We start from the raw sequence: 8926 nt of genomic DNA, 5'->3' as shown, positions 1-8926 counted from the left end.
AAAAAATATAGATATCTCGATATTAATCGATTCTCATTTTTACGGAACGATATCGATTCTTAAATCCCAAGAATCGATTAGTTTAGCCTGTTTTCAGTTAATGGACGGAACATTGAAGGGCACCTCCCATCCAATAAATCGCAATAAGCACTGTGCTTTGGTATGAAACAAAGGAAACAAAGTCTCAGATTTCAAATTCTGTCCGTTGTATTGCAGTATTCAAACAATAAATGCGCTGTTTAAGCCGTTTAATGTGGAGTGACAGATCGCTGTGAACTGATCATCTCCTCCGCTTTAATAGCAGTTACAGCATGAAATAAACATGAATATCCTGTCTCATGTAATCGCTCAATTAGTGTTTCAGCCGCGCAAAGACGTCAATATAACTGCTTGTAAACAATGTCACGTAACGTCACATTTACCTCAGAAAAACATATTCGGTGACCATAAACTCATTAGTCAGATAGAAAAATAAACTGTAGAGAGGGGCATTTCGCTAAATATATGCACCATATAACATATTCATTATAATGTTTACTGTTCTTCAATGTTTCATTTACGTTTGAATAAATCCATCAAGTTTTTGCCACCATTTAAATGTTTATATTTTAAAAACTAATTGTAGACATTATGTAATTGTAACTTTTATTATAAAAACTTCATTAAGTGTAATTTAAGCAGTTGTATAGCCTAAAAAAATCAGTCAGTTTTAGCCTTCAGTATTATAGTAATGTAGTACCAACTGACTCTCATGAATATTTTACAGCATTAGTTGAGAGATTTTTTTTCCTTGAGAAAATTTTGCATGTGTACCAGATATATATCCAAAATAATCGATATTGAATCGAATCGAACCACAAGCTTGTGAATGAGAATCGAATCGAATTGTGAAATTTGTGTCAAAACCCAGCCCTACTATGTATTGTTTACACACACTTTTAAAAGTTCAATTTCTGTTGGACCCGTAATATCAACACGTAAACCGCACCGGTCCGCTTTTGTGAATTCGGATTAGACGGACCCAGATCACGCCACTGTTATTCAGACTACAATCCTTCGCTCTCGCACAGACAGACTGAGACCGTAGCTCGCTTTTAACTAGAAACGCTATTCGCTGCATCCTTTCACTGTAAGGAAGAAAACATTCGATTACAAACCATAATGACCGAATAATGACTTTTGCATATGAAATCTAATACTATAAAACAAAAGTTTTCGCAAAGTATTCCACCGACTAACGCACGAGTCTGCAGAGACTCTGGATATACGGTCTGAAAGTGTGGCGAGCGCAGACAGACATAATCCATCTACGGTATGGGTGTTTAATTAGCCCAGTCTTTAATGAGGGTCCCAGGCGCTTTAATGGGATCATTAGTCATGTGGACACGTGTCTATTGTCTCTCGCACAATAGCAGTGAGTTTATGGCTGCTGTCTTTCTACAGTCAAACTAGTCCTGTATCTGATCCATTTAACTAAACAAAACGCTAGAGATGATGCTCACAGTCGTGCAAATAGTGTGTTTGTGCAGGAATGAGTGTGTTTGCAGTGTGCACTTCTGTGTGAGGTCAGCTGATGATGCTCTGCACAGATTCAGTTAATCTGGCATCGTTATTGAAACGCTGAAATAACAATGACAACAAACAACGACGACGATGATGATGATGATGATGATAACGCTGAGGAGTTGTTTGCAGTGCTACTGTGTGGATGTATGCCTGCTGTTCATGAGACACAATCACAATCTGGAGTTAATAATGATGGAGCTCCGACATGATACTGACTCGGAACCATCTAGAACTCCATCACAGCACAGCATTCGACTGTTTCTCTCCCACATTAGCATTAGCCCTTTAGCATGGCTCAGATTCGCGCAGAAACACTGGGTTTACAGCTACAATGCGCTCGATTATGAACGCGTCAGACAGACGCGAGCGAACGCGACACGCATCGACACTCGCATCCAGTCAAAGAACATAAACACGGTTCTGAGGAGAAATCACGAACACGCTGAACAGATCACACACGCACTCATGTCCGACGCTGGAAACGTACAAGAACGTCACGTTAAAATCAACACAACCGTCTGATAATGTGATGTTTTTACCGGACAGGCCCGTCCGATCTCCCCGGGCTCGAGTCCCGCGCTCCGCCGCTCCGCCTGCACCGACCCGCGGCTCTCGCACAGCCGCCTCACGGAACCGAGCGGGCCTTGATATTCCGCGAGCACGAACTCGTTCCCCTTCTGCCGTTTTTTTTTCTTTTGTCTTTCTCACGTCAGAAAACGAAGCAGAGGCGCTCGAGCGGTCCAGGCGCTCCCGCCCCCCTCACGCGCGCACCGCATCCATCACTCAGACGCGACGACGCGACGCACGCACTCCGCTGACGCTCGCAGTCATCATTACAGGCGAGCGCGGGATCACACACTCTCACTTGTTGACGGGAGTTGATCGATCTGATCTGATTTCAAGGATCTGGAAGAGAGCATAAAGACGCATTTGGTCTGCAAACACTGTTCTGTGGTGTGCATGTCGCATACTTGGACTAGTGTGCAAAAGTCCTAACAAATACTGGCTAATTTAAGGCGTATTTGAGGGCGATCGATGGGCCGCTCTGATTGGCTCGTGACGGACGGGCCGGTAACCGGTCATGCCGATCAGAGTAACGGTTAATTTGATCAGAGCTCGTGTCACATGCTCCCCACCCCCAACTCCACAATAACCCGCGCTATTTCCATCATGGTTGCCATAGCAACTGAATCACAGCGGCCTAAGTGCGGATCATTTAGGCCACACGTTTCCAGACACCGCGCGCCATACACGAATAAATATCCATCAGTCTGTTTGTTTGAGCCAGACTTTGCTTCAGCATCTGTACCTGTTCAGTTTGAAATGAAACCAGCATTGCAAACATCAAGGCTTTGTTTGGCCTCTCCATCTTGACATGGGATTGTTGTTTGTTTTTATTATGTTGTTGTGTATATTTGTTTCATGGTGTGATTGTAAAATGCATTCTAAAATGCTGCATTTGTTGACAGATACAGTCACCGGAACGAGGCGTGTGTGGAAGTGAAATGATTACAAAAGAGAAACATTCTGGCTGTTTCTTCCTGTAGCTCAAACAGTAGATCGCAGTGCTAGCAAAGCTGAGGTCATGGCTTTGATTCTCTCTGAATGCTAGCGTTCCTCTGGATAAAAGCTTCTGCAAGTGACATAGATGTAATGTATTTATTGTTCTTAGTCTTCTTGTATATTCACTGTACTCTGGTCTTGATGGGGATACGAATGAGTGTTTGTCATTTTCTGTAGCTAAAAACTGTTCAAATAGCCCATAGCCAATGAATGTTTGACATGACAAACATGTGACTTATTCTGGCCACACCCCATTAAATACCGGCTTGCTAATAAAAAGAAATGCTGAAAATGTGCTCACCATCAGGATGAGTTTGTTTCTTCATCAGGTTTGTAGAAATGTAGCACTGCATCAGTGTCTCAGCAATGGATGCTCAGCAGTGAATGGGTGCCGTCAGAATGAGAGTCCAAACATCTGATAAAAACATCACAATAATCCACAAGTAATCCACAGCACTCCAGTCCATCAGTTAACATCTGGCGAAGACAAAAGCTGAAACTAATCCAGCATTAAGACGCTTTTAACTAAAATACCACAGAGTATATAAGAGTCTAAGAGCTCTATAGCGCACCGTATAGAAAGTTAATCCCACGCTCAAATTGGTTGAAAGTATATGTAGGCCAATATGTTTGACCTCCAGTTTACATCAAATCAACGTCATGTCAAGTTTTTGACGTCAGTTCGATTTGCATATTTGTGACTTGTTTCTTGATGTTAATTTTGATGTCAATTTGATGTCTTTTCAACACCGTCTTGAATCTTGAATCAATTGCCCACTGGGTAGAAGGTATTGGGGAAAAGATGCCAAGTGTGACCAAAATAGGCTGAGCAGGCCCGTTTCAGTCAGCTGAGCTGTTTATGGCCGAGAGACACTCAGTATATGAACGAATACAGGTTTTCACATGTGTTAATAAACTTTATTGTTTGAGGTTTGTGGATAATTCTGTAAGAATTAATTGTGATTTGCCAAGGGTTATGCTGGTCTGATCTGTTGTAGTTGCTGCTGTCGCCACACGAGGTCACAGACACGCTTCAGACTCTGCTGCTGAGACACTCTGCTGATTCATTTATATCTACATACGTTTGAACACAGATCCGTTTCACTTAGGTTTCTCTTCACTGATCTGCTCGCAAGATTTGTACAAGACAGCTGATAAGTAAGAATACCTACATATTAATATAATCTCTATAAAATATAAACCAGGCATCCCTCACAGATGTAAGCTTGATTAAGGCTTGCTGCATACAGAGTCTACATTAGTCTTATATGATCCTTCTATAATAATCACAGTAAATAAGTGTATTTCACATGTGACAGTTTCTTATAGTTCGTAATGTGTATGAGATATTATTTACTCTCATCCTTTAGGAAACTCTTGCACCTTGCAGTTCAAATGACTGTGTCCATGTGGCCACACACACACACACACACACACACACACAGACAATCTGTCAAATCTTAACAGCAAATGTCAGGACCTAAGTGACCTTGCCTGATCATTTGAGGAAGTGGAATTCCTCTCAGGGTGTGGATTACACAAACAAAGCAAACTTAGCACGGAAAAGCATTGCCTCGCTGAAAGGGGATATTGAGCAGCTGGGAAAGCTCTGATAAATTGGATGACAGCAGATCTGTAATTAGGCCAACTCACCGACATCACCGACCCAATGTCTTTCTGCTCAAGTGTTAACTTCATGCAATCTTTTTATGTTTCTGTAACAATTGCATGAAGTCAAGAGCTTTTAGCTTACACAAAAATGAATGCCATACACACACACACTCACTCACACACACACACACACACTCACTCACACACACACACAGTGTAAATCATGTGTGAAATGCTGCTGTACAGTGAGTGTGTGTCCTGCAGTTTTCTGATCGTCCTGCAGAGGTCAGTGTCGTACAGTTCTTACTCGTGTATGGCATGCACTTGTCGCCTAGCAACGCCATTACCATGCCTGGAGGGGACTAGTATTTGCATCTGAGCGGAGGCTGGAGAGCGTTTCACAGGTTCATCTGGTGTCTTCAGCGCGTTGTGTGCGTTCGATTGCCCTCTGAAACACAAAGAGCCTCACGATCACACAGAGCCGGAGATGCGATAGGGTGTTGCCATGGCAACTGCTCACTTCAGGCCTCTATCAGCATCCTCATTCACTCATTTACATCTCGAGATGAATTACTTCACTCGCTGAGTGGACACTTGGCTCAAAATACATCTGTGAACTCAAACATATTTATTATGTAACATTGGTGCAGGCGTCAGGTTTGTACAGTGTTTGAAATCATAAACCTGCATTAATGTCAGTATAAAGGTGCAGTCGCATTTACTATTGCTCTGCAAATTTTCGTGAGCGAAATCCAGTAATTTCATTAGGAATCCAGGTGATTGGTAACAGATTTCGCAATGGGTTGAAGCTGGTCATGTAAATTCGCTGCGTTAATGAACAGAAATCTGCTTGGTTTGAGAGTGACTTGAGTGTGAGCTGTGCGTATTTTCCCGTGAAATTTCTCTAATGCGACTGACCCGTGTACAGAGCCAGTGGAGAAGCATTAGGATTGTTTACGCATCGTTAAATGCTATAAACATGAGCCGTGTCCAAAAGGTAAAGGGGGAGGTGTTGCTACAATTTATAACAATGTTTTCAGTATTTCTCAGAGGGCGGGCTTCAAGTATAACTCGTTTGAAGTAATGGTGCTTCATATAACATTATCCAGAGAAACAAGTGTTAATGATAGATCCCCTGTGTCGTTTGTACTGGCTACTGTATACAGGTCACCAGGGCACCATACAGACTTTATTAAAGAATGTGCTGATTTTATATCCGAGTTAGTGCTGGCTGCAGATAAAGTTTTAATTGTTGGTGATTTTAATATCCATGTTGATAATGAAAAAGATGAAAAGACATTCTGAACTCTATTGGGGTTAAACAACACGTCTCAGGACCTACTCATTGTCAAAATCATACTCTAGATTTAATACTGTCACATGGAACTGATGTTTATGGTGTTGTAATTATGCAGCCAAGCGATGATATCTCAGATCATTATTTAGTCTTGTGCAAACTTCATATAGCTAAAACTGTAAATTCTACTCCTTGTTACAAGTATGGTAGAACCATCACTTCTACCACAAAAGACTGCTTTGTAAGTAATCTTCCTGATTTATCTCAATTCCTCAGCATATCCAATAACTCAGAACAATTTGATGATGTAACAGAAACTATGGACTCTATGGAATTTTCTAGCATTTTAGATACAGTTGCTCCTTTACTCTTAAGGAAGATTAAGGAAAACAGTCTGACACCGTGGTATAATGAGCACACTCGCACCCTAAAGAGAGCAGCCCGGAAAATGGAGCGCAACTGGAGGAAAACAAAACTAGAGGTATTTCGTATTGCATATTCAGACCAGATGGTGGATCAGCACCTAGAGAGGACCTCTACAGCCCTGAAAGACAGCGGAGACCAGGACAACTAGATGAGCCCCAGAGACAGATCGCCAGTGAAGACCTTGTCTCCTAGATGGCCACCGGGACAAGACCACAGGAACCAGTTGAGTCCTCTGCTCAATCTGACTTTGCTGCAGCCTGGAATTGAACTGCTGGTTTCGTCTGGCCAGAGGAGAACTGGCCCCCGACTGAGCCTGGTTTCTCCCAAGGTTTTTTCTCCATTCTGTCACCGATGGAGTTTAGGTTCCTTGCCGCTGTTGCCTCTGGCTTGCTTAGCTGGGGAGTAGTTGATTGCACAGATACTATTTAAACTGAGCTAAACTGGGTGATGACATCACTGAATTCAAGAATCATCACTGCTTCTTTCTGTTCCCCAGTCCCCTTTAAAGACTAAGGGTGACCAAGCTTTTGCAGTTGCGGCTCCTAAACAGTGGAATGCACTTCCAGTTGCCGTGAGATCCTCGCCCACGTTGGACTCTTTTAAATCTAGATTGAAGACTCATTTATTCTCTTAAACCTGTGGTGTTGCCTGAGAATATTGGGCTATAAAGTTGTTTATGGTTTATTTTGCATGCTTTTATTTGAATCTTTTTTTATTTTTTGTTGCTTTTGATATTATTTAATTGTTTATAAATTGTACAGCACTTTGGTACAACATTTGTTGTTTTTAAATGTGCTTTATAAATAAACGTGAACTTGAACTTGAACTTCAATGATGAACTGCCTTTAACTGTAAATTGAGTTTTTACTATTGTCATTTTGCTTTATTGACACACTATTTTCCTATTTTGACAATGTAAAGTTGCTTTGACACAATCTGTATTGTTAAAAGCGCTATATAAATAAAGGTGACTTGACTTGACTTAAACTGTTTACTGTAGTGGTAACCATGGAAATCTACAAATATTATAGTTGAACTACGGTAACTTTAGTAAAACCATGGTTCATTTTCATAAGGGACTGCCAGTGACAGGCTGTTGCATGAATAAAATGCAACATTTTTATTCATACAGTGTATGATTTATACTAACATTACAGAATAGAACACGATCAATATGAACTTTTAACGTTCAATTTAAATACCTGTAATTGCACAAACTATGTAGGCTACAATTTCAGTTTATTTATTGTGAAATAACTCAAACATGTTTTTTCTGTCCTCTGATAAGCATTGTTCTGGTCTGCCGTTCACAAAAGCGTCAATGCTTTCCTATGATACTTTTGGGAGTGAACGCTCTCTGTGATTGGTTGGTTTTGTCTTGCAACATTTGCATGTGTTCAGATGAGCAGGAAAACAGTTCTATTCTACACAATTATTCACTAACATAGGTTATTCATCCAATTCAGTGCATATTGTACGCCTTAATTTTTTTTTTGTTAAACAAAATTACTGGTATATAAAACACCTTAGTATCGATATTTTTATATTTGAGTATCGATACTTTCGATACTTGCATCAGTATCGATATATCGATCACTTCAGGATCGATACACCCATCCCTATGAAGCATGAACCAAACACCTTCAACTGAGAGTAGTTATTCAGAAGTACAGTACTGAAGCTGGAAATTAAGCAATCTGGACATGAAAATGTCTCTGGTATTTTTCTGTTGCAATGAAAACACTGCTTGTTTTGTGGTGCTGCAGCGGTAATGTTGTGTGTTATTAGCGTGTGTGGCGCTGCAGTGGTAATTTTGTGCGTTATTAGCGCGTGTGGCGTTGCAGCGGTAATTTTGTGCATTATTAGCGTGTGTGGCGCTGCAGTGGTAATTTTGTGTGTTATTAGCGTGTGTGGCGTTGCAGCTGTAATTTTGTGCGTTATTAGCATGTGTGGCGCTGCAGCGGTAATTTTGTGCGTTATTAGCGTGTGTGACGCTGCAGCGGTAATTTTGTGTGTTACAGCGGTAATTTTGTGCGTTATTAGCGTGTGTGGCGCTGTAGTGGTAATTCTGTGCGTTATTAGCGTGTGTGGCATTGCAGTGGTAATTTTGTGCGCTATTAGCGCGTGTGGCGTTGCAGCGGTAATTTTGTGCGTTATTAGCATGCGTGGCGGTGCAGTGGTAATTTTGTGCGCTATTAGCGCGTGTGGCGTTGCAGCGGTAATTTTGTGCGTTATTAGCGTGTGTGGCGCTGTAGTGGTAATTCTGTGCGTTATTAGCGTGTGTGGCATTGCAGTGGTAATTTTGTGCGCTATTAGCGCGTGTGGCGTTGCAGCGGTAATTTTGTGCGTTATTAGCATGCGTGGCGGTGCAGTGGTAATTTTGCGTGTTATTAGGTTGTGTTGCGCTGCAGTGGTAATTTTGTGCGCTATTAGCGTGTGTGGCGCTGCAGTCTGGTGCGTCTC

At 41.6% G+C, this 8926-nt stretch overlaps 1 protein-coding gene across 7 annotated transcripts in view; it reads right to left on the bottom strand.

Moving 5' to 3' along the window:
- Positions 1-2578, bottom strand: part of tcf20 (transcription factor 20) — a 21047-nt gene extending 18469 nt beyond the window's left edge. For 4 of the 7 annotated variants that reach the window (XR_001642017.1, XM_016576070.1, XM_016576073.1 and 1 more), the window contains exon 1: positions 2106-2577. The gene's annotated coding sequence lies outside the window, so the exon portion shown is untranslated. Of the gene's footprint in view, positions 1-2105 lie in introns of all 7 variants that reach the window. The other 3 variants (XM_016576071.1, XM_016576072.1, XM_016576069.1) reach the window with 1 other exon arrangement.
- Between the last annotated feature and the right edge of the window lie 6348 nt (positions 2579-8926).

The sequence above is a fragment of the Sinocyclocheilus rhinocerous genome, unplaced genomic scaffold (assembly GCF_001515625.1).
Source record: "Sinocyclocheilus rhinocerous isolate Xijiao unplaced genomic scaffold, SAMN03320098_v1.1 scaffold5130, whole genome shotgun sequence".
Classification (NCBI taxonomy): domain Eukaryota; kingdom Metazoa; phylum Chordata; class Actinopteri; order Cypriniformes; family Cyprinidae; genus Sinocyclocheilus; species Sinocyclocheilus rhinocerous.
The sequence above is the reverse complement of the archived record's forward strand: the minus strand, read 5'-3'. Positions and strand labels throughout refer to the sequence as shown.